We start from the raw sequence: 27997 nt of genomic DNA on the forward strand, positions 1-27997 counted from the left end.
CTGGGTCACTATGGGAATCATGCTTTATGTGTGTGGATTCTCCCAACAAGAGTTGGCTGACAGTGACCATCTCTTAACCCATTAAGACCTGAGGCCAATCGATGTCTTGTTTTCTGAAAAACGTGTATTGCTATTGTGGGGGCGCTGTTTCACCAGACCAAAAACACAGAGTTCAAGTTCAGAGTGCAAAAACAAACGGCACTTTTATTTGTTGTTGGATCACAAAATAACTCAAATGTCCGCCCAATAGGGAATGGGGGGGGGGGGTTCTGACTCAGGGGCTCTTGGGTTGTCAGTGCATGGTCACAAGTTAACTTAGGTTTCTTCTGTACTTAAGATTGGGGAGCTGGTCCCACAATATTCATCAAAGGGGGGGGGGGGGGCTAGGGGCACTCCAGTGTCCCAGCCAGTATGAGCCTAAATCCCAGAGCCCAACGGTCACGGACATGTACTGGGTAGGTGAGCCTGAGAGATGAGATTCACACAATTAGTATATTGTCATCATATCAAGTTCAATTCAAATAAACGGTATACTAAGAGTAGGGGAGGGAATATGCATGGTTCAGTCTTACCGGTTGCCGCACGCCAGCCTGTCTCTCGGGAGAGTCTCTGAGAGTGTGAGCAGGACAGAGGCTTTTAACCTGCCTGGGTGTGGACACGCAGCAGGTGCCTCATTAAGGCAGACGAGGAGACGGGCTGGGACGTACCTCCCTTCCAGGACCCGCCCTCGTTGCCGTTGGCAACGCTTCGCTCTGCCTGTCTCTCTCCCTCTCTCCCCGAGGTGGCTATGCCGTGGCGCGCGGTCCCGGACCGAGACGCCACACTATAGGCCTATAGAGCATAGCGGTGGACATGGTTTTCTGGACCCACTGAAAACTCGGCCATTCATTTTCCCCATAGAGATTTGCAAAAATATTGATATCAATAGCCTAGAATCCAGCCAAAAACCTTTGATTCTGTGAAAAACAATGTTTGAATAATTAATAATATGATAATACTAGGCTACATTTATTACATATCCTTTGTTTAGTGGTTTTCATTTTTCTGTCTTCACAGAATCAAAGGAGTTATGGTCATGATTCACCAGGATCCTGGATGGCTTGATTCTAGACTTAAAATAAGTGATTTAAAATGAATGCAAGATTTTTCAGTGGTTCCAGAAAACAACGGCCACTGCTATGCTCTATATCAGTGGTGCTCAAACGTTTTCAAGTCAAGGACCCTCAAATGATATGTAGCCTATTTGGCTATGGATCTCAAAATATTTTGTTCCAGGGACCCCCCAAAAGCAAAGATTTTAGTTAAAATAACAAATAAGAAATGTGAATCCCTAGAATCCTTCAAAACCGATCTCAAAGAGCACCTACAGGCAGCTACACTTTGAAACTGGACCCTGTTTTTACTTTTTTTTTGCGGTGCCTCCGCTCCATTACTGTACAGCTATGTCTGTCCTATGTGTACGTGTATGTGTACTACGTGTATGTGTACGAAAGCTGCAACACGGTAACTCTGTCACTTCTCGACCATTTCAGATGCGGGAGGGCTCGCCGGTACCGGGCCTCCCCCCTGGGCACATTCCTGGGGGTCTGGAAGTTGCGGGGACCCCCACGCGGTAACTGTCATTTCTCGACCGGTTCGGACGCCGGAACAGGGCCCCCCCATGTACCCATTTTTTTGGCATCCATTGTTAGGTATGCTCATTATGATGACCACGGATGTGGTCTAAAAGTGTGAAAAACATATTTTTCATTTCACTACGCCTTTAAGGACAAACTGCTGAAAGAATGACAAGACTATTAGAGAGTTTCTAGTGTCACCTCATTTGTAGCATTTTGTCTCTTCTCTCATGTGCTGCCTTTGGCAGACTTACAACGAGCAGCTGGGAGTAGCAGCTGGGGGACTTGACGCATGGCGTGCTGACCCATGTGACAGACCGTATTTAAAGTTCAATTTGGGCCTTCGTATATGATCATCACATGCTGCAGGCTCCGAAGCAGCCAGAAGTAAATACATTACCGACTGCTGTCTGCACTCTATGTTTTTTTCACCCAAGAAACCAAACTAGCAAGAAAACTCGAAAAACACACACACACACACACACACACACACACACACACACACACACACACACACACACACACACACACACACACACACACACACACACACACACACACACACACACACACACACACACACACACACACACACACACACACACACACACACACACACACACACACACACACACACACACACACCAGCTGTGCTATACATAGCATACAATTCCACATTCAGCCAAGTCACTTTTCAAGAATCAAGGATTGAACAGAGAACCAGAGCAATGTATCTACATCTAAAATGTAAAAGCATCAGGGAACAGTAGTGGCTAAACATTAGGGTGCTATGGGTACAGCTTACTGTATGTTGCACAGTCTAAATGTGCACACCAAGAAGGGCACACATAAAATATCAGTCTCAACATAGATTATGATGGAATATGCAACAAAGAAGGGCTGCCAAGTCTCACCCTTTGAGAGTAACGCAATTTAACCTCTTATTTTAACCTCAACGCCACACTTGCCATTTCACACGCTTATTTTAGCCGCTCCAAATCAGACCAAACCTATCAGAAGCAACTTAGGAAGGGCTATAGCAGGGGTCCTCAACTAGAAATGATGAAGGTCCACAAATATTTTTTTGAATAAGACCGAGGTCCGGTCCCATGCGCGGCGTCCATCGGAGAGCGGGGCTCTATGCCCGTTTAGTATGGTCAAGCTTATACAAATCAGATCCCCTTCCAACCAACCAATAATGGGGTGCAGAGTGCAGGCCCGGAGTGGAACTCCAAATCCAAATCACACTGCGCGCGCGCATAGCGCGCGCGCAGTGTGATCCACTTCAGCCGGTATTTGAGCGACAAAGGGAATTAAATTATTGTATCTGAATATCCCCGCACCCAGCCCCCCACCAGTTAACTTTTAGTGAAAGCAGAATTGGACGTTCATCATTTATCATTTAGGCTACTGCTATCCCAGTCTCCCAGGACAGGACGATCAACAGCAGATCATAATAATATTAAATAATGTTCTATGTTCTACAGTACATCCAAAATGATAGCTTCCGGGATAAAACTTTAATCTCTAAATGCCAGAAGCACTTTGAAGGCAGATCTATACCTAAAGTCTAAAAATGCACTTATTTTCACAGTGAGTTAGAAAAGGTTTTGAATACTCTGTGAACTCCAGCTGAACTTAAATACAAATTTTCGAGGGAACACCATACACATAAATTAATATTAAAGTACCATGTTTAGGGAAGCCTTAATCGTATCCTCTAGTCTGTGGTTGAACCAGACTTTCACAGAAGATTAATTATTATGACAGGAATATATATAGCCCACACAAGAAACCAAACCAGCAATAAAACTCGAAAACCACACACACACACACACACACACACACACACACACACACACACACACACACACACCTAATAATAATGGATTCGATTTATAACGCACTTTACATTCGTTACAGTGAGCAAATACAAAATAATAAAAATAAAAACATAAGAAGCATCACACCATTAAAACCATCTAAGAAAAGGGAACGAAATGCTATAAAAACGCTTTGTTAAAAAGGAAAGTCTTAAGTCTTCTCTTAAATGAGTCAACCGACTGCGGTGCTCTCAGGTGGGCGGGGAGGGCATTCCACAGTTCGGGGGCGGCCGAGCTGAAGGCCCGGTCACCCATGGTGCGTAGGTTGGTCTTGATGGGTTTGAGGCGGTTAGTGTTTGAGGAGCGGAGGGAGCGAGTGGAGGGTGACTAATTCTTTGAGGTAGGAGGGAGCGTTGCCGTGGATGCTCTGAGAAGTTAGCAGGGAGATCTTGTATTCTGTCCGAAATGATACAGTGTGATGTGATGTGCTTGTATTTGCGCACTCTCATCAGGATCCTAGCAGCGCTGTTCTGGATGTATTGGAGCCTTTAAAGGCTCTTGCTATAGGGATCCTGATGAGAAGTGCGTTGCAGTAGTCTAACCTGGATGAGACAAAGGCGTGGACTAGCTTTTCGGCGTCAGGTATAGAGTGAGGGTGGGACGGAGTTTGGCAAACGTTCTTGATGGGAAAATGATGTTTTGCAGAGGTGTTTGATGTGGGCCTCGTAGTTGAGGTGGGGGTCCATTCTAACACCCAGGTTTGTGACGACAGATGAAAGTGGGATGTCCTGGCCAGAGAAAGTGATGCTTGTTATGGGGGATGATTGAACTTGGTGTGGGGTGCCCGTGCCGATAAGAATGGCTTCTGTTTTGGAGCCGTTTAATTTCTGGAAGTTGTGTTTCATCCACGCCTTTATCTCCTCCAGGCAGATGGTGAGTGTGGATGAAAGTGGTGTGTGTGTGTGTGTGTGTGTGTGTGTGTGTCATTGTTTTAAAGCAAACATGTTTGAGGGGAGCTAGCCCCTCCTATGCACAGCTTTGCGTGTTTGTGTGTACCACAGAATGTGATGATTTGATTGGCTGAGCACGGAATGTGATGATGTATGATAAGTGCGCCCCTAACCTCACACAAGTGTGATTTTCAACACATCTTTGCTTCCGCTTTTGAGATGAGGGTCTGCGGCCAAATACATACAATTTTGTTTAGTTTTTTACATGAAAATGTTTGAAAACCACAACAGCATACTGTACGTTTCAGAATACTAAATATCCACCAGGAGACTCTTCTGCCCTCCTTCCTCTTTTATAAATCAGAATAGATGGCAAGGCATGCTCTGATGGCCTTCGGCTAGGGAATCCATCAGAGATGTTGACCAAACCTGGTCCTGGCAGTACACAGCCACAAACATACTGCTGATTTATTGGTATCATAGTCATTCATCTGCAAACGTGCTAAAATGTTTCCTCTTTGCAAAGACAAGCGGCAAGGAGGAGTGATATTGTGTACAGGCTAAATAAAGTCTCATCCTACTGTATGTGCAGACGATGAGTTGTCTAATCAACGCAGCCAACTCTATTTACTTGGGTAACTGCACTATGCTGTTGGAGTACTGGATTGCATACTACTTACAGTAGTATGCAATTCATAATTGCACTTGCCTGATGAGGATAAATCCATGGACCACGATTTCAATGCCTCAGACAAGAGCTAGTCAAGTGCAGTTCTCTACTATTGCTCTCCAGAAGGTTCCTTTAACCCATTAAGACGGGGCCAAATAATACATAATTTTGGGGGTCCTTGACATGCCAACGCTTTAAGCACCATTTATATACGTGCAGCAACCTACGTTTTTCACGTTCTTTTTAGGGCCTCCTAAGCCCAACTTTGTGTGTGCGTGTGTAGTACCTCATAGCGATGATTTGATTGGCTGAAGGCTTAAAAAGTGAAGAGGACAGAAAAGAGAGGACGCCAAAAGTGATTGGCCGGAATGTGATGATGTATGATGATAAGTTAGAAATGGCCACAGGTCTTAATGGGTTTAAGACCAGACAATGGTGGAGGACCAGGACTTGATGGGTTGTGCTGAACTGAACTGAGCCAAGCCACTCCCTCTCAGCACCAGAGAGCACATGCACCGGCAGGTTAAAAGGTTGACACATCATGTGAAAAGGAACCCTTCACAATGCGTTTGCAACGTCACACCAGCTGGCTGGCTGCCCAAAGAACACAATGAATACCCATATATCTACAAAGAGTGCTATGAAGAGTTCATGCTTTGAGTCAAAGTGAAGGAGGATGGGAGGAAGGCCATAAAGACTACAGTACTGATGCAAACACTTCTTACTGGCAGCTCCTCAAGACTAGTAAATGGGAGGAAATACAGACAAATCAAGTACTTTAGAGGCATAAAATCTACATAAAGTATTATGGGAACAAGAGAAAATGAGAGCAAGAGCTCGCTTACACCATAGTGTAAGCTATGAATATGAGTGAAAGATATAGTTTACCATTCAGGAGTCAAGACGGGAACCCCTTTTGGGGATTTTACCCTTCAAACGGGAAGCCCTTTTGGGGTTCTTGTTGATGTATATATATATATATATACACACACACACACACAAACACACACACACACACACACAGTAGTCATAGGAAATGGTAGCAAAACAATGTTTGGGTTTAAACAAACCCTCAAAGCTGGACAATAAACATTTTGTAAGTTTTTCAGAAAACACAGGTCAGGATATAGAAGGCATTTTTAGAATAGGCCTCAGTTCTAAATGGGTTAAAACAGTGGTTCCCAAACTTTTTCATGTCAAGGACCCTCAAATTGACACTAATTAGCCTGCAGACCCCCATTTGAAGAGACATGCCAGGGACCCCCATAAGAGCCAATTTGTACAGCTCTAGCAGTGATTCTCAACCCGTTTAATTTAAGGACCCCCAATTTGACGTGCATTAGTCTACGGACCCCATTGAATGGCATTCTCTATCTCTGAGACCCCAATTTATATTGTAAAATCAATGTAGTGTACTTTTTTTTGTACACTCTCAGAGTTACAGACCGATAATTCCCCATTTGGTTTCAAACTATAACTTATCTGGGGACCCCCTGGAACTCCCTCAAGGACCCCTAGGGGTCCCTGGACCCCACTTTGGGAACCACTGGGTTAAAAGACATCTTTACACACATTTTAACATTTGTATAATTGGTCCAGTAATGCTCATTATGGCAGCATTGCTGTCTACATGGGGAGAGCTGTACGTCGTTCAGTCACATCATTGGTGGGCAGGCAGGTTTAAAACATTTTAAACTTTGTATTTCATTTTATTAAAATAATGTAAGAACAATTGACTTCTATAGTAGACGTAAATTGTGCCATCTTAATGAGCAACTAGAACTGCACTCTGTCGAGTGCATACTTGCTTGTTGCACACTAGTAGGCCATAATTGGCCAACTAGTGCGCAAGCAGAGCGCGCAAGTCCTTTCGACCGCTGTAAACTGTCAAATCTCAGTATCTCTGTGAAGGAACGTTTGAAATGATTAATGTTTAGATGTAACTATTTGCTACCTACTTTATACATATAAACATATAGTATTATTAAGTATGATTCAAGTTTCTATCTATATAAGAAATACTGTTTTATCGTTGTAGATATATTCTGGATCCCTTTTTAGTTATTCAGAGACAAATAAATCATTTATATGTGTTGAAAAAAAAAAGGTATATAAACTGAATTAAAATATGTTATACAGTATAATTTATAAGGCACAATTTGCTATTTTATTTTTACTGATTATGTATATAGTATACGTATGACTAGCTCTAAATGATGACGTAAGTAATATATATAGTATATATATATAGTATATAGGCATATACTATATACGTATACATATATACTTTATACTCTATAAAGTGTGTAGTTGTAAATTGATTAGCGGTATACTGTTTACTTTGCACCAAAAACCGTGACAGCTGTTCCGCCATTTGATGTTTATGCAAGAAAACAGCAAATCTGTGCCTGGTTTGCTGGGGCAAATGACCACAAATGACCATATTTCTTACGTCATCATTAAGAGCTAGTCATACACATACACACCACGTACTCTGGTCCCAGCAGATCAGGCACAATTTGCTATTTTATTTTTACTGATTATGTATATAGTATACGTATGACTAGACGTAAGAGATATGGTCATTTGTGGTCATTTGGTCCAGCAACACAGGCACAGATTTGATGTTTTTCTGCATAAACATCGAATGGCGGAACAGCTGTCACGACGAAGGAGACCGGGCGAAAACATTACTTGCGCGCTCTGCTTGCGCAAGTAATAAGATGAGGTTGAAAATGGGTGTCACTGATGTGCTCCTTTAAAACAAAGCCATAGATAAAGACAACTCTGTTCAACTGAATTTCACAGTCACACTCTCCAGAAGTCACGGACCTCTGCTCCTCTGTTAGAGACTTACACGTGTTGTTTGGGTCTCAGGGTTTATTTCCTCTCCAACAGCTTCTCTGAAATGAGAGCTGGAGTCTCCCTGCTTCCCTGTTTATTACTTGCGCAAGCAGAGCGCGCAAGTAATGTTTTCGCCCGGTCACCTTCGTCGTGACAGCTGTTCCGCCATTCGACGGTTATGCAGAAAAACAACAAATCTGTGCCTGTGTTGCTGGACCAAATGACCACAAATGACCATATCTCTTACGTCATCATTTAGAGCTAGTCATACATATACTATATACATAATCAGTAAAAAATAAAATAGCAAATTGTGCATGATCTGCTGGGACCAGAGTACGTGGTGTGTATGTGTATGACTAGCTCTTAATGATGACGTAAGAAATATGGTAATTTGTGGTCATTTGCCCCAGCAAACCAGGCACAGATTTGCTGTTTTCTTGCATAAACATCAAATGGCGGAACAGCTGTCACGGTTTTTGGCGCAAAGTAACCACAGTATACCGCTAATCAATTTACAACTACACACTTTATACAGTATAGAGTATAGAGTATATATGTATACGTATATAGTATATGCCTATATACTATATATATACTATATATATTACTTACGTCATCATTTAGAGCTAGTCATACATATACTATATACATAATCAGTAAAAATAAAATAGCAAATTGTGCCTGATCTGCTGGGACCAGAGTATGTGGTGTGTATGTGTATGACTAGCTCTTAATGATGACGTAAGAAATATGGTCATTTGTGGTCATTTGGTCCCAGCAAACCAGGCACAGATTTGCTGTTTTCTTGCATAAACATCAAATGGCGGAACAGCTGTCACGGTTTTTGGCGCAAAGTAACCACAGTATACCGCTAATCAACTTACAACTACACACTTTATACAGTATAGAGTATAGAGTATATATGTATACGTATATATTATATGCCTATATACTATATATATTTCTTACGTCATCATTTAGAGCTAGTCATACGTATACTATATACATAATCAGTAAAAATAAAATAGCAAATTGTGCCTGATCTGCTGGGACCAGAGTATGTGGTGTGTATGTCTAGCTCTTAATGATGACGTAAGAAATATGGTCATTTGTGGTCATTTGGTCCCAGCAAACCAGGCACAGATTTGCTGTTTTCTTGCATAAACATCAAATATATCTACAACGATAAAACAGTATTTCTTATATAGATAGAAACTTGAATCATACTTAATAATACTAGATGTTTATATGTATAAAGTAGGTAGCAAATAGTTACATCTAAACATTAATCATTTCAAACGTTCCTTCACAGAGATACTGAGATTTGACAGTTTACAGCGGTCGAAAGAACTTGCGCGCTCTGCTTGCGCACTAGTTGGCCATTTGTGGCCTACTAGTGTGCAACAAGCAAGTATGCACTCGACAGAGTGCAGTTCTAGTTTCATTCTGTGGCTCCCCGCCAAATCCAATATGTTCCAACACAGGTCTGACCAATCTACAAGGTCACAACTTGTTGCCTTACAGAATTAGTACACTAGTGTTCAAGTTTTCTTATTTTCCATTTATTTTTCTACATTGTGACATGTTGTGAATGATTGTATAAGAAATCCAAATCCAAATCCAATGTGTGACATACATGCTTGTATAAGACGGTCAAAATTGTGCACTGTGCACAGCTGTGCCGAAGCTTTGCAAATTCCCCCAGGATGGGATTGGTATGTGTCAGGAAAAACCTCAGCTTGTTATCCTTCCCGTTATGTTTCCGGATAAGATTGAGTTTAATTCTAGTATTACTCAAAGTGGTCTTAGGAGTGTTGTGCATCAGAGCATGCATGGTGTCACCAAAATCAATAACTTTCATCTCACTGTATATCACATGAAGATGCTCATCAAATGGCATGACAATTTAGCCAGTAGTTTTCTATCTTGTTTGGACCAAGTGATGGACGGACCAAATAAAACATCATCGACCTTCATTAGAGCTTTGCAACCCAACCAAACACCCTTCTAGTAGTGAACTACAACACTTTCTGGTACAATGTTGTTAATCATCCTATTAAAATCAAGCTCTCTTATGTTCATGGTCCTTCCTGGTATATAATGATGAATTGTTCAAGTTCATATGCTTCATGGTATGCACTGCAGTATAGCCCGACAACAATAATCTAAGTTTTACACAGGCTCAGATAAAGAACAGGACAGCGTCCTTTAATCAGTTGCACCAGCTGGGTAGAATAAAAGTGAGTGTTATTGAATTAAGAGAGAGAGATTCTGATTCTATCCCCTCTATCGGGACATATCTTGAACGATGTTGAGTCGGCTGAAACTGATTTTGCAACGCCCAGCACAGCAACTCGCTCGCCTAACGGCTTTATCGGCGGTGCCTCTTGTAGCTAATGTCTGCTGTAGACATCTTGGGTTTGGGAACGGCGCGGAAGTGAATGAGATGTTGTCAGATGACCCCCAGGGTACCCCCTGCCCGTCAAATGTTTGTCACATTTGGGAGTGAGAGTGTGTTGCTAGGAGTTAAAAATGTCACGTGTGAAGGTCATATAATATATTATTTATATATATTTCATTAAATCCACTAACCCATATGAATGTGAAGCAAGAAGGTGATTCTGGGTTCAGGATGGAGAAACCTCTATTTTTGATGAGAGGTCTGTAAACAGGATTTGATCAAAATGAAATAGGAGACCAGGCTTGTCTCTGGAAAATATTCCTACAGCATGAATATTGAAGGAAATGGTTATGCTGGTTATCAACATATGTGATGATGCATGGGCAATACGCATAGGCAAGGATGTGCTAGCCAGTTCTTTTTACTAGACGGTGAAAAATAGCAAATAGCAGAGCAGTGTCGGTATTTGTGTGTGCATTTGTGTCACGCACTGTATAAGTGTGTGCAGGAGGTACCACGAGGCAGACAGAAATGCCCGGTTAAGGCACTGGTGATGACCCGGTTTTGAAGTTCACCTTGACTTTTTCCTTCCACCTGTTCTCCTCTGCTAAGAAGGTAGCATGAGTCTACCAGACTAAGGACATTCCAAAACATGCTCAGTGTGCAATATCGAAGAATGAGCTCAGAAGCATTATTTCATGGAAACACACTGATCCAAGCTGTTTTGCGCCTCCGAGCCTACGACCGCCATATTGATGGTGTAGCACCACATGAATGCAAAAGCCCAGAAGAGGGAAGTGGAGCTGCTTCACTGAGGTACTCAACCCGTTGCCTTCTGCTTGCCATTGTCACAGCTGAGAGCATTGTTTTCTGCCGTTCATTACTTTTGTATGTCTATATTGTTTGCTTTGTGTTTTAACCCATTCTAATTTCTGACCTGAGATCAGATTCATACGAGGTTTCCACTGGACACACACTGGTCTGATGAACCCATTCTGACCTGAGATCAGATTCTAAAAATGTCAGTCGTTCTTCGATTTTTTCAAAAATAGCAGACGTACAAGCTCGTAGCGCGCCACCGAGCTTGTAGATCCATGGTGTCCATGGTGCTGATTCACAGGTGGGTGGAGTAGCCTAGTGGTTCTAAAACTTGGACCCCCATAACTTTGAGTGTACAAATGGTACCAAATGGACCCTTAACTTAAACCCAGAACCTTTTGGTCCAAAGGCGAGTGCTTCATCGACAGTGCTGCATGCCAATTGTGATCAAAGGTTGAGCTTTCCTTCACACAGGGAAACCAAATGGAAAGGATAGTGGTTGGAAGCCGGCAAAGCAATGCTGCATGACAGGCGGCCAGACAGGAAAATGGTTTTAATCAGATTAAAACACACAGAAGCAGTCACCTGCGACCAATAGAGCATTTGTATGTGCGTTTTATTAGATGTATAATGCATTCTTTAAAGCTTGTCTGTGAGTGAACTCAACTAGAAAATAAAAAAAACTGTGCATTCATATTCATTGATAGTAGTCACAATCAATATAAATGCATGCCATCGCATGGATTTGTTCATTGCTGCCCGTTTTCTTTGCCTGTGTGACCATAGAATAGATTAGCTGTAAAGCATGTCATGTCACATACAAATGAAAAGATGAAAAACAGTGATAGCTAGTAGGCAGCAATCTAAAACGTCTGCATTTCTCCTGTTCCTCATCTGTATACACATACAGCATAGGAGAAAACCTGACAGAATGTGCACTAGTGCACTCTGCATCGTTTAGAGATGATTCTGTAGTTTATTCCAGAAAGCAGAGTGAAAATCCTTTGAACTTAACATTAAGTCTGACTGGATAGAGCCAGATGCAACATTTCAGGATTTCTCAGTTCCGCAACAGTTGATAATCATTAGTGATAAAAGAAATCCTCCAGTGCAGCCTACTGCATGGATATTTCTTCTCAAAGTGGGATCTGGGGGCTCCTTGGGGGGTTGCAGGGGGTCCCCAGCAAAAGTAGCATTGTAATCATTGTAGCCTATCCATTCATATATTGGCTATTCACAAATTAGCAATGTGCAAGCTTTCCGAGTGTCACTTCGTGCCGTACTGCGAGCTTGTACTGTACATCTTTTATTTGTTTATTTTGTAAAATCTTTAAAGTGATCTCTTCTGGGGATCCCTGGCACAAAACCTTTTCAGATGGGGGTCCGCAGTCTAATACATATCAAATTGGGGGTCCTTGACATGAAAAGGTTTGAGAAGCACTGGTATATAAAGTAGTAGACCCACTCCCTTTAAACCCTTTACACGATGGTTCCAGGGCTGGGAGCCAATGCCCCTTGTTTAACAGCCATAGGAGGAGGTGCTTTAGGGAAATCACTTAATTCTCTCTTTCTCACACAGACACACCAAATTCCAGTCCAGGATAGGATTTAAGCCAAAAAATACAATGATTTGCATTCAAACGTAAACATAAATAATATTTGGTACTTGCTGGAAAAGCAGAGAAATGTATTTTGTTGCAATAATTAGACGAAGCATGAATGTACTGTATGCAGAATGCTTAATGCTTTGCTGGATTGATGGTATTGATGGAAATGAATGGTAGACTGTATCTTTGTATCTTCCAGTGTGAACGCAGCTTAACATACAAATTACATAAAACATTGAAAAACAAACAAGTAAACATGTTAAATGAGAATGAGCTTTAACATGATGTTAACCTTCTTTTAGTGTTAAACATAAAGCAAACTTCACTAATACAGTTTAATCTGTGCACTCTGACAAGATGTGTGAATATTTTAATTTAGTCGTGACTCATTACTGAGAGTGAGAATGGCTGATTGGTTCCACCATTTACTCAACACTTTTCTCCATTCTTGCCTTCCCACCACTTAATCTGTTGCAGTCATTCCTCTCCACACCAAACACAGCAGTAGCTTCAAGCAGAATATTAATAATTCATCAGCTGAAGCAGATACTATGAATGCCAATTCCCTCATAATGTCCAGTACCATCATCAAGGCTGATTGCACTACCTTAGGTTATTGTCTCCACCAGGTCGAAGGCATGGGGAGAGAGTATGTTTTCCGTCCGTCCGTCCATCCATCCGTGAACAGCTAATCTCCGGCACCATTAACCCGGTCAATGCCAAATTTTGCACACACACTCCCTGGATGCCAACGATGAATCTCTGCCCCAACAGCGCCACCAGGAGGCCGAATTTTGATAAAAACATTTTTTTAATATTACTCCTCCGGATTCTGTCCAAAAATCTTGCAAATCATTACTATATTCAAGATGGATCTGTCTGATATTTCATATTCCATCCTAATTGGCTAACATTGGCTTTCAAAGTTTGCAGGATTGGCCCTTTGGAACGGAGCATGCAATTTACGTGAAGTCTTTCACAGACTTTCCTTCTAGGCGGAGGAATATATCGCACCCTTTTCACATTGGCCTGTTAACCAACAAGTGGATTTTTGCAAAACACATTTTTGGAACAAAATGCCTCAAATCATCCAATTGCCATCAATGGTATGGTGTAAGAACAAATGGCACCCTTTTCACATTGGCCTATTATAGTACCACCAGGAGGCCACAACCTGACCTGGCCTGGCGGCACTTTATCTAGTTTCATCTGCAATGTGCATGATTTTTTTTATTTTTGAGTGGTGCAACCACAAAGTCCGTGTACCTGTGTGTGTACCTGTGTGTGCAATGTCCGTGTACCTGTGTGTAGTCATGAGCACGAGTGGTGTGCGCATGCGTGAAATTGGAACGGAAGAAATTGGTGTGTGTAGTGCCGTGCATGAAAGCACGAGTGGTGTGCGCATGCGTGAAATTGGAACGGAAGAAATTGGTGTGTGTAGTGCCGTGCATGAACGCAGTATCGCACGTGTGGTGCGTGTGTGCGTGCACGGGTGTGCATAAATAAACGCGGTATGTGTGCGCGTGCGTGCACACACGTGTGTGTAGTAACGTAACGTTAGCACACATTAATGCTGCGCACGTACCGCGGTACGTGTGTGTGTGAGACTGGATACAGAGAAGAAACTGGAACGATACAGAGAAGAAACTGGAACGATACAGAGAAGCAACAATGCTGCGTCGTATCGTGTGTGTGTGTGTGTAGTGCCTAGCACGTAGTAACACAATGCTGCGTCGTAGCAACACACGTCAATGCTGCGTGCGTGCGGTATCACACGTGTTTGTGTGTGTAGTGCCTACTGCCTAGCACGTAGCAACACAATGCTGCGTCGTAGCAACACGCATCAATGCTGCGTGCGTGCATGAACGCGGTGCGTGTGTGTGTGTGCATGACCGCGGTATGTGTGCGCGTGCGTGCACGCACGTGTGTGTGTGTGTGAGACTGGGTCAGTGTGTTCTAACCAGGAGTTCAGTTAGTAATGTTAGGCTGCACTGGGATCTTGTACTGCCCTGGGATCAGTTCGTGCAGCCTGCGGCATGCGTGCATGAACGCGGCGCGCGCGCGCGTGGCTGGATGTATTCCTTACAATTGTGTTTTTCATCCAAAGTATGAGAGAATGCAATGTGAAATATGTCCTGTAAGTAGACTTCGCAATAAAGGCTAATTTTACAAATACCTTTAGAAATCGGTAGTTCTCAAAGTAGTTCGTAATTTCCAAGCACTTCAAGATGTTTAAAAAAAAGAGTCTACAGTACAGTAACTATAACAATAAATGTGTAGTTGCACCACTCAGTTCACACAGGTGTGATTTTTTATATATATATATTTATCCCACGATTTTGGAACCCATTTTTCACCCCTGTGTCAATCATCTAATGTGTGATCCTGGGCTCTACACACCCTCCACCAACCTAGTCCCCATATATGGGGGACAAGGGGAGAGCAACGGACTTGAACTCATGCTTCCTTCATGCCCGAGTGGCCAAGTCACTCCTTTACACCTGACAGGGGGAGTTTCCCTGGTTGGACGTAGCGCGTGGAAGGAACACGTTATTCCAACCAGTTCCTTTCCCCTCCATCAGGGCCGGGCTGGCCAGGGGGAGGCCATGAAATTCTAACTGGCCAGTTCACAATGACACAGAGGTCAACCAGAAACCACACAAACCTAGCATATCTTTGACTGACAGACGCTTCATACGGCAGTTTGTCTGGAAGCGTAACATGGCAGTTCAGTTTCAGACAAACTCGAAAGCACAAAGAGGGCGTCATGTCATCTAGTAGTTAGTCAACCCATAGCTATATTACAATGACAACACTTTTAACGGGCACTTGTACCAATGCCATGACCTCTGAAACTGGATTTAGACATTAAAACTCTTCTTAAAGCACTTCTCTGATGTGATATCTCTCTCTCACACACACACACACACACACACACACACACACACACACACACACACGAGGTGTTGACATTGAATCCATTGAACTCATGCTGTGCACAGCTCCATTGACATTGTCCTATATTCTGCTTCTTCACATGCACTGGCCATGGCAGTGAGCAGTCTGCTCCTCACCGTTTGGTCCAATTGACAGATTTTTTCCAAACTCTTCATCAAAAGCTATCAAGTGGCGTGCTGGAGCGAAGTAGCTTTACTGTCCCCAGAGTGCTACAATTAGCGCAGCAGTTCCTTGTCTTGTGCCACTGTGACAAAGTTAATTTCTTACCAGACACACAAATAAATAAACAAAAAGAAAATACTATAATTGTTCAGTTCTCCTTCTGCTAAGTGTAAAAATGGGTAAGTATTGTATTTTTATTTTTGTCGCCCAGATCTCTCTTCCTTTAGGGTTAAGGTCAGAATGGCTATGGAATGATATCATCTAAGATTAGAATTATAACAGACCTTTGATCCTCGACAAAAAAACAACCCCATCAATGTAGGATGCTTGTGAGTTTGACAGTCAAGGGCCTGCTCATTGGTCAAACAGCCCATTGGTCTAAAAGGTTAGGGTGAGGATAGGACTATGATGTGCACTGTCAGAAGAAAGAGCCCAATACAGACTTAGCATTTTTATCAAGTTTCTAGCCATGCTGACAAACGTTTGGGCACTGCATGGTGAACGAGAGATCAATCTTGTCAAGAAAATATCGAATGCCATCACCCAATCAGCTATGGATGGCAGAGATAGTCATGGTGCTGCCCCTGGCACTACAGGCAATATTGTTTGTAACCAACTTTAGCTTTGTCATTTCAGATTGTGTAAAACCTGAATATTGAGGCATTAATAATAATAATAATAAAACTTTATTTGTATAGCACCTTTCATGACATGAAATGCAGCTCAAAGTGCTTTACAGAACAATGGAGAATAAAAGAAAAGCAAGGCAACGACATTAAAAAACAATTAAGCAGTAATGCAATACAGTGAGGACATGAATAACAAAATAATAAAAGCAATGTTGTAGAAGTGGGTCTTGAGCTGAGCTTTAAAAATGTCTACAGAGGCTGCCTGACGAAGGTACAGTGGGAGCTTGTTCCATGCAGACGGCCCGTAGAAGCAAAAAGCTGCTTCCCCGTATTTTTTAGTTGCCATTTTTTTAGGCAAAGCGAGCAGGCCAGCAGTGGAAGACCTTAGGGGGCGTCATTACGCAATGAACGTCAAACGTCAAACGTTTACTCCTAAGAATAAATATTTATGTGGAGATGACAGGAGACAAACTCCAAGTAAATGAGCATTGCATTTACTTAATTATTGCCATGATTGGATTTTTAACCACCAACAACTATATTGTCTCAACGGATATTCATCTATAATTTCCACTGTTCTACGAAAATAAATCAAATGCAGTGATAGCGGTAAATTAAAGCAGTAACCTGCTGAGAAAAATAATAATGTCCCGTGTCTCCTGGAAAAGAGTGTAAAGGAAGCCTTCACAGATGGCCACTCGCAGAGCTGCCTGTTTTAAGTCCACATTATACAGTAGTCATATACGATTCCTACAGTATGGGGACATTAAACACTGGTACTGTGAGTTTTAAACAGTTGTGGAAGAAGTACTCAAATTTTTTTACTTAAGTAAAAGTATCATTACTGTATACAATGCATCAATAGTCTGTTACAAGAACAAGTCTACAAAATATGCAGAAATCTTCCAAAATATGCAGAAATCTTCCATTTCATGTTTATAAAATAATTTGAAAATAGCTAATCTACAAGCTCACAGCTGTTACAGTAGGTGCTTGCACATATGCACACATGGCATCAACGCATGGTGTTCTGTGCTGGCACACTATACACTCTCTCTAATCATACTTTTTTAAATTTATTTATATATATTTATTTATTTTATCCCACGATTTTGTAACCCATTTTTCACCTCTGTGTCAATCATCTAATGTGATCCTGGGCTCTACACACCCTCCGCCAACCTGGGGAGAGCAACGGACTTGAACTCATGCTTCCTGAGTGTCCAAGTTGCTCCTTTGCACCTGACAGGGGGGAGTTTCCCTGGTTGGACGTAGCGCGTGGAAGGAACACGTTATTCCAACCAGTTCCTTTCCCCTCCATCAGGCGCCCCGGCTGGCCAGGGGGAGGCAGTTTAGAGACCAGTATTACTGCATGTTTTTTGTGAGGGTACCTACCCTAGGGGACACGGGGAGAACATGCAAACTCCACACAGAAAGGCCCTTTCGCCAACCCCGCCTTCGGGTATGGGCACTGATGACGCGGAGGAGGAAACACGCCACCAGCACCCACAGCGTCCCGAGTGGGAATCGAACTTTTGTTTATCTGTCGGTTCACTATTGTTATCCGTCTTCTGTTGTAGTGCCTATCTATGCTGCTATGATCTATGCTGCTGGTGTTATATTTTTGGTAAACTTTTAACCTGACTTTGTGTCCTTATTAGTTATGGTCTGTGGTGTTCGAGCCAATTTTAAAGGTCCGTAACAACAGCGAATCGCATCACATCGCAACACAACACGACACAACACGTTGTGAGTTTGAAGTGAAAGGGCTGAAGTGCTTAACACATTGTTTGCTACAGTTTTCTATTTTCTCAGGCTTGGTGGTGCTGAGCGATTAACATTGGACTTTTGAACTTTTTCAGGGCCCACAGCGAGGGGCCTCTTATAGCGAGAATCACACCGCATAAATCAAAAGAAAGCCTAACTTGTCCACTTCAATTTAAAAAAAAATCATGATTTTACCATCTTCCATTCTGGAGATATTGACCTTTTTCTAACACCTGCTTTTGCCTGCACGCTGCTCGCTTGAAAAAACAGCAGAGATATGGAAGGTTGAAGTTGACAGACATTGACAGACAGATATAAAAATGAACACAAATAATATCATATACATACTACACACTGAATGAAAGCCCTGAATGTCTACTTTTAGGAGGAAAACAAATACACATTGATCCCATGTATAGTTTGTCAGTAATTGGCTATTGAATGCAGCTTGCTCCCACCAGAGAGAACTTCAGAGAAGGCATGGACCTGAAGAACTATTATTCACAAAATAAGGCCTATAGCGACATGTACATGTCACACCCCTGTGAAGTGAGCAGTGCAATGTTGCACAACATTGCACTGCTCACTTCACAGGGGTGTGATTTTTATTATTATTACAGTATTAGTTTTTTTCTTATGAAAGCAGAGAGTCTTCTGTTTCATACGGTATATAGTATGTACATGTCGCTATAGGACTTATTTTGTGAATAATAGTTCTTCAGGTCCATGCCTTCTCTGAAGTTCTCTCTGAAAAAGAGAACCTTCTTTGTGTTTCAACCCTCAACCACTACACTCTCCAGTTGGTGGGTCAGCAGTGATTGGCCAAGTCACTTCCCCTCTCCTCCAGGCTTCCAGCTTTAGGCAAGTCCATGGAGGGGCACCCCGGGCGCAGCCACCACCGGGAGAGAGGGCCACACCTGGCCAACAGAGAAGTGAGAAACCTGCTGTCCAGGTGCAGCAAACCATTGCTGAACACACCCCAGCGACCGCCGCTCCCAGGGCACCCCCCCCCCCCCCCCCCCCCCCACGGACCCGCCCACTGTCCTTTCTCTCGTGCCAGAACGAACAGGAAGCTCTCTTTGCCTAGTGCGTTCTTGGGGGATAGTAGCAAAGACTGTCTATTTATGAAGATGGGCAAACTTCATTGGAGCCACTATGTAATGGCCTAGAAATGGTAGGCATGGTTTGCTCCTCCTTAAATCTGTCTGTGTCGGTCATGTTTAGAGTTGATTCCATGGTTCTTGAACACAACTACTATGGTCATTTATTTCCCATAAGACCCGTTGAGACAGTTAATTAAATAGCCCACAAGAGCTTTACAAATCAACAACCAAGAACAGCAGATACTGCACTTCATTACACAGTCTGTTAGTTGGAGCAATAACATGATTTGTCATTGAGTGTTTAGTTCATATCCGAGACTGGAAAAATAAGCCAGAAAAACACAATACTGTTTACTCAAGTCATTTTCTTGGAAGGGTAATGAAAACATCAGAAACATTTAACAAGCATTGGGCTCTCCTGATAAAATGGACATGATTGCTCAGCCTGTCCACTCAGGTTTATTTTGTATTTAATTCACAGTGAAATTAATGAAACGTGAGTTTATTTAAAATGTGGATTACACAAAACGTGTTCGATGTCCTTTGCATTAATACCACAAGTAAGACGCGAGAACGCGGGAAGCGAACGCAGATCGTAAATTGCACTGCTTAGCTAACGTTAGCCCATATGCACACACTTGTTGTGACAGTATTATTTTTATGTTGGGCCTAGTACAGCAAGTTACAGACAGTGTCGTTGTTAAGCAGCGGCGGGTGGTGTAACAGCGAGCAAGTTACAGACAGTGTCGTTGTTAAGCAGCGGCGGGTGGTGTAACAGCGGGACACACAGACATTCAGCCCTTGCTGTCTAGCTGCGTCAGCCCTTGCTGTCTAGCTGCGCCCTCTGGTGGCGGGCGGGTGGTGTAACAGCGTGACACACAGACATTCAGCCCTTGCTGTCATACTAAGTGGCTCACTGCGTTCGCAAATATCACATCAATCAAAGACTGCTGCATATACCCTGCATCCAATTCAGCAAAGAACATCAAGGCAGCAGGGAATGCAGAAGGCAAGGGTCTTTACCCCATATTGTATTTTACTTTTTTATCATTACTTATCCAATGGCTTGTTTGGGTGAATGAAGAATATCCATACGAATAAGGTTGATTGAAATACAGACAAGTAAATACTGGCAATAAAGCCACTGGGGGTGGGATGTTACACCAAAGAGGCACAAACACCTGTAGCCTAATCCTTCTCTAGTGACCATGAATAAACACAACATGCCACAACAAATAACATAACCTCTGTACCACCATGACAAATGTCCCACAGGGCGTCATAAGGATATTCATTAAAACTGCCACTTCCAGCGCTGCATGGCTGCACACAATACTTCAGTGGCTCGAAACTGCCGGAGCAAACCATGGTTGTTGCTGCTAGATTCATTGATCAGATTACCGAGTGTGGCATTCATAACACACACAAGTTCAGTGGCTATACAGTATATATGGGCATTTGTCCGTCCAAAGTTTGTTTTTATTTTTTACATGCCAGCCGAAAAAAGTTTGAAAATCAGATGGACCATTTTGAAGCATGTATCAAGCTTAACTGGGGCAAACTGTCACAAGTAACTCACATACAGGGACTTGTTTGTTTCCTCTCATCCATTGTAGTGAGTGGGATGTAGCTGTAGCATTGCTCTGTCTGCAGGGCTTATCTGGCTGTGAACCATGGAGCTATGTGCTGCCGTCTCTATTGGCATGGTGATGGAGGCAAGGCCTGTCTCCCCAGATAAACATTGCTTCTCTCTGTTTGCCACAGGTGACAGAGAGAATGAAAGAGGGGGAAAATGATCCCTCGCCCATTAGACTCTCACTGCTACCCGAGTCGTGACAGGTTGTCTCTGATTGGAAGAATATTTTTAAAAGAAAGACATTGATGAAGGGAGGGAGAGCCAGCAAATAGGACAGATGTGGATAATGAGAGGGGCCTGACCTGAAAAGGGTATAGAAAACACCAGGACATTTCTTGACAAACTTGTGGGGTGCTGGAAAACAATGCAAATAAATCTTGGATAAAATATTTCCATTGCGAGCTCCATAAAAGGCCAACACAGCAGATCAGTAACAGCAAAGAAATATCACCATAACAATAACACGCTCACAAAAATACTATAATCTTGTGGTTTCAATCAGCAATCCAGTGTCTGCTCGGTAAAATGTATTGTCCTATTAAACCTACAAAACTGATAAGGCTGACTTGTAAAGACACTAGAAACTCGACCCGACAGAGGCGGGTCTCAACACCACGAATCTGTGTCGGACTGCGATCCGACTGAGACACACACACTTTGTCCACTGACCATGTGTTCTCCGTGCTGGGCCGGTTGCGTTGTTGTTTCTCTGTGAATGTCATGTGCGCATCACGAAAAGGGAAACCCACGGAGCTGGGTTGAAAACGCAGCGGTAGCGTCGGTGACGTAACACGGCCGTGGAGCACGGACGTGGGAGGCGCATCACGGTCTATGACTTGGCGAACTGAACTGCGGCCGAAGTGTGTGCACACAACTTGTTACCGGCCCATATAGATTTGCAGCTAAAACACAGCATCAATGATCTGTTTTCAGTTGTGCTGTAACACATATTTGTTAAACTGTAATTCCTCAGTCGACTCAAATGGAGAATGGAAAAAGAACATGAAAGAGGCGATGGATGGTTGAGGGAGATAAACAACTAAAACGGATTAGTGAGGTGAAAAATGGCAGAAATAAAAGGTGGGCAGACAGAGGCTGTGATGACCCCTGATGAGGATGGTTATTTCTGGGAGCTAGGGGACAAATCTTGTCTTATTGAATAATCCAGGGAGATGGAATAGCAGGCCAAACTGACATATTCCTCAGCACGGATACAGTATAAATATCTCACATTAACCTATGTGATAGCAAAATACATCTAGTATACAGTAGGCCATAGGTTAAGTTAAGGGAATTAAAGGCTCAGTGCATTAAAAAACTGTATTTGTAAATCTGTGTACATAATAATCTTGCTCAATAGATTTAACTTGCACAATATAAAATAACTGACAAAGTTGACCTATATTGCACTCAGGTTGGTTGTATTGTACAACATTAGAGGCAACAGATTACAAACCGTTTCCCGCTGTGTCATTTAATACATAAAAAGGTATTGCGTGCCCTCTCAGCCTATCAGTACAAAGGGATATTCAATGAATCTGTACTAGCAGTGCTTGGTAGTTTTTGACCAACAGAGTGGCTTAGGTTGCAGTTAAAATTAACAGATATATCAATCTTAATCCTAAATCTTATATTCTTCATTCATGGATCAAACTGATCAATAATGGATCACACATACTACATAATGAATGCATTCTGTATTATGATTACTTTTATTAGAACAACAAACAATATAAACCTACAAGAGATTGTCTGCTAAAGCTTCTTCTGCCATTTAGATTCAGTATTCTGAGCCATCGTCTTGAAAACAAAGGTTAGAGGGAGAGCTCTCAAAGATAATGTAATTATCATGAGTTGCACAACATGACTGTTGCAGCGGACGATACTAACCAGTGTTAGAGAAATGCATGGGCCCTATTTAGACAATCAATAGCATATGTTGTCTAAAACGCAGGAGTAAACTGTCTCGTGGGTGTGTCCACTGCAAAATTCTGCAATGTTATATGGCGCTTATCTGGTCGCTTAAGGGCGGCACATAGTGCCAAGAGGTTGTATGAGAGCATTTGGGCCATTACATTAATTAAACCAGTGTTGTCTCCCATTTACCTTTAAGAAGCAGCTGCTCCCTCATCATAATGCACTGTTAAATTATGGATGGATGGATTTCGCAAGTTGGAGGAGAAAACTGCTGCAAACTGCTGCGAAAAATTCAGTGGGAGCAGCATTAATATAATGTGATATAATGGTGTAAGGAAATGAAAGAGAAACAAAAGCTCTCTGCTCACCTAAACAGTGCCTTTAAAGTCACTGTATTGGATGCTACTTCAGCAATAGTCACAGACTACAGCTTAAGCATGTCATGAGATCAGCTGCCACACAGAGTTCACGGATAGTGGTCATGAATGATTTTCTTCTTCCCAAAATGATCTCTTGGGCCAGAATGGCCAACGTGGCACGTGCTGCATTGGCCAAATGTGCATCTTCCTCATCCAACTGTGTATATTTCAGTCAGTTTTCTTACCATGCTGTGTAACAGGCTTTATAGCTTACCTCAGCTCAAGGCCAGTGAGTTTGAGCGTCAAAGTAACAACAATTCAGTCAACAGTCAATACTGTGATATTCACACTGACTGCTGTGACTATTGTGGGATATTGATGGTCTGTCACCCATCCTGTTACACTGAACAATAGAAGTTGTCCAAAATATCATGGATGAAAACAAATGTTAAACTGATGGCCACTTGGTCTCACAGTGTGTTCAACAAGATAATGCAAACTGTTCTCATCAAGGAATGCTACAAGGTGCAACTACAAAGTGTGTATGTGTGACTCTCATAACAATAAGGCAATACTAGTCGAAGTGGTGTTGCAATAAGCGCACCGGTATATTTGTGCAGCCACGCCTGTTAGACAGAGAAAGGAAAGAGCTTAGCCATGAAAATAGCTGGGGCTAATTTGTGAGTCTAGGTATCGTGTTCTGTTTCATGCAGTGGAGCCCCACAGCACAAAGGTTCAGAACAAGTGCAAAGGATTAAGTTATGCCAAATTGGCTAGGGGGCCCCTCCTGGCTCAGTGGATGTCTGCTGTGTGACGGAAACAGAGCCGCTCAGAGACTGAGGTTCAGTTCTGTCTTCTCTCTGATCTCAGTCAAGAACCTCACTACCACTGTGAGCAACATGCTACGGCTTGGGAAGGGGTTTAAGTCATAAGGCCAATTATACAAATGCCTTCTAACAGTGGTTATCAAAAATGTTTTGGTACCAAGGAAGGACCCCCAAAATTATATTATATATTTAGCTGCGGACCCCCCCCCCCCCCCATCTGAAAATGTTTTGTGCCAGAGACCACCAGAACATTTCAAGATTTTTCCAAAATAGCAGATGTAAAACTCGTGAGCATGTAACTTGTGAGTTAAAAATGTTAAAAATATATATCATGTTGCTATAAATATAGCTAAAATCTAAAATGCTTTCTCCGGATTTGACCCTTTGAAAGAAGCAACCATACTTTTCTCCAGTTTCCCTCTTGAAAAATGTTCCTTGGATATATAATTAACTAGAAAAGGTTGCAGCGTGGAGCACATCTCCACAAGGTACCCAGTGTTGTGTAAATTAATGATGGGGAATATTGATCCTTTCGATGTACTGAATGTAATATGAAAGCCAAGATCCTGAAAGCATATTTTATTCAAACATGATCATGAACGTTTTACTGTAGTATGATACCTTTATCTGTACTTTCCATGTACTTGCTCCTCTGCCAGTATTCAAAGCTGAAGTATCTCTGCAAGAGATTTATTAAGCAGGATCTGCAGAAGGAAAGAAAATCCTTCCCCGTCTTGAATCTCTGGTTAAATAAACATTCATTTTTATGAAGCATATGGCACTAAAAGCTGCCTTATAAACCGGTCCTACTTAACGGGGTACCTCTAAGGGCCAATTCATACTCCTATTTTAGAGCCGAATAAAAGTCGGTTCGGCTCTGTTAAGCCTACAATGTGACGTCATTTGACGTTCGGGGGGGCATGCCCCGTCCTAAAGTCGGCCCTTCGGTGCTACTGAAAATTTCTGACGAGCCGAAATCATTTCGGCACTACAGCACCGAAACAGCGGTAAAATAGGAGTATGAATCGGAGTATGAAGCTTTATTCTATAAATATGTTGCTCAGCATCCTACAGTAAATACAGCATCCCTGTCAATGCTGATTGACATACACTGTAAACAAAAAAGGAAATTTGGCTTCTAAATTATGAGCATACAATCTCCTAAACAACAAGGAAATCTTAATCTGCGAAATTGATATTGTAAACAGAGTTTCCACTGCAAACACAGTAGGAAAGTGATATAGCAGAGAAGAAAAGCATGGCTTTATCCAGACGTGAAATGGGAAGTGCTCTCTGCTGTGAACGCAGCATGGTGCGCTGTGCAGTGTAATAAAAGGTGAGATATTGTATTTAGACTCTACTAATCTTTGATATTTGTCAGCCGTAGACGGTAGGCTAAGCAAAAGGAAAATAATACTTGGGAACTGTATCAATGTATCAAACTGGGTTTGATAATGGTAAATTAGGTAGACTACTAAATCTAAACTGTGATTTCTATTCAACACAGCATGCTAGGATTGCAAACATTTGATTATCTGGAGTGAAAAAAGGTACACAAATAAAACAATACTGTTCCTTGAATGAGAGGGGAATACCACCCATTGTCAACATTTTACTATGTCATTAATATACCTATTCTGTGTTGCCTAGAACTGGAGGTCTGAAAGAAAATCAGTAACATCTCAGTGACATCACAAAGATGTACGTCATAATGTTACTGATTTTGTTATCTCCCTCGATGTTACAAAACATCGTGTCACTGCAGCGTTTAATCACCTGGTAGAGATACTATATTAGATATGATCAATTAAACTTCAAGTTGTAGTGAATTCTAAGTAGTTTAGAGACAGTTTCAGCAGGGATCCATTTTCGTTTGGCAAAGTGCTGTTCACTATTAAATATCAAGCAGGATTTACACACTGCTTTAGCTTGTATCTGTATACTGTGAACCATATTTTCTGTACGTTTGAAACAGCTATAGGGTTTCGTTTGGCTTGTGTTGTGTGTATAAACGCGGCCGTGTGTATGCATTGAGAGTGAGTGTATATGCTACGTGTCCCAAATAATATGAATAATGTTAGCACTGTAGCTGCCCTCGATGTGAAAGAATGGAAGAGGATTGGTCTCAACGGGTGTTTTTATTTCCTTTGGAAGTATGGATTTTACACCCGTTGAGACCAATCCTCTTCCATTCTTTCACATCGAGGGCAGCTACAGTGAAAACTTGCTCCGGCTATCGAGGGGCTAACATGCTGTTTGGACGCCGCCTGGAACCTTCAATACACCGTCACCCATCATTATGTCAACACTGCGTGAAGCAGGCGGGCACGTAGGGTGGCCACGTATACGCACACGCCGTATAGTCTCTCTCTCCTGTCACTGTCTGACTGAATGTGAATGAATGGGGCGTGCGTGAAGCGAGCGGTTTTAGGTGCGTGCCGGTGCGGTAACAGGGCACTTCAAAATAAAAGGTAAACCAAACGTACAAGAAGTGTCAAAATAAATATATCCCAAAGCAATGAAAATAAACAAATCAACTTCAAACAAAATAATTGAAGTTAAAACCAGCAAGTGTCCCCGACAGTTACAAGCACATTTTGATTTAGTTTAGTCATATATATTTGTGGTCATATTTTAGTAATCTGAAAAGTATATGCTTTACGACTAAATATATGTACCGTATATATATGGATTTTGGCAGGCCTTGATGGCATCATATCTGATTTTACACTTGCGGTTGCTGCTGAAAATAGCCGATCTACAAGTGTGACACGTTGTGAGCTTGTAGATCTGCTATTTTCAGAGCACAACCAACATGAAATTACTTAGTTCTACTGCATCTCTTCTCCATTTTTCATCAAATTCAAATTAACACCGGTCCTAATGCCCGCTCCTATGACCAGTATAATGCCACTAATAATCCCCAAATCTCAATTTCCACCTTGGCCAACGTTCACCCAACATGCCCTCATCATCGGGCTCACTGTCAGTAGTAAAGAACAGATTAACAGCAATGAGAATGGATGGAGGTGTTAAAAGTGTTGGCGGTGCAGCAGACTGCTCCTCGTATTGTGTTTATAGGTCTGCAATCTGCATGGGGATAGAAAGTACTGTGTCAGTCTGCTAGCCCCAAATACAGTGGTGGAAAAAGTACTCAATTGTTTTACTTAAGTAAAAGTACCAATACTGCAATTTAGAACTACTTTGTTACAAGTAAAAGTACGGAATTGAAAATGTACTTGAGTAAAAGTACAAAAGTATCGGCATCAAAATGTACTTAAAGTACTACAAGTAAAAGTACTCATTGTGCAGAATGTGCCATTTCACAAGTTCAAAATGTGTACAAAATCTATTGAAAATAGCAGATCTACAAGCTCACAATGCGTCACGTTGCGACGCATTGTGAGCTTGTACATCGCCTATTTTCAAATAGCCGAAATGTATAGGGTTGAAGTGGTTAATGTATATTTTCTAATCAAAATTAAAATCTCCAAAGTAACTAGTAACTACATTTTCAAATGTTGTAGTGGAGTAAAAGTAACAAATGTGGCTCTGAGATGTAGTGGAGTAGAAGTAAAAGTATTGGAAATTGGAAATACTATTTAGTTACTTTCCACCACTGCCCAAATAGGAGTGCATTGATCATTAGGTCAGGGCATGCAGGGATCCAGCTCTGTAATTGCCTGTATCTCACCGCTTGCTCACTCCCAAAAGCTGTCAATTATCTAAAAATGGTACACCAAGCATCGAAGCTTGGCATGCAGCATCAAGGGTTAGACTCATACAAGTCCCTGCTATATACTAGCATCATGTCCAGGGGTGTACTTATATTACACTGCGATATACTAGCATCATGTCCAGCGGGTGTACTTGTATTACACTGCGATATACTAGCATCATGTCCAG

Source organism: Protomyctophum parallelum (assembly GCF_964188405.1).
Source record: "Protomyctophum parallelum genome assembly, chromosome: 16".
Lineage (NCBI taxonomy): Eukaryota > Metazoa > Chordata > Actinopteri > Myctophiformes > Myctophidae > Protomyctophum > Protomyctophum parallelum.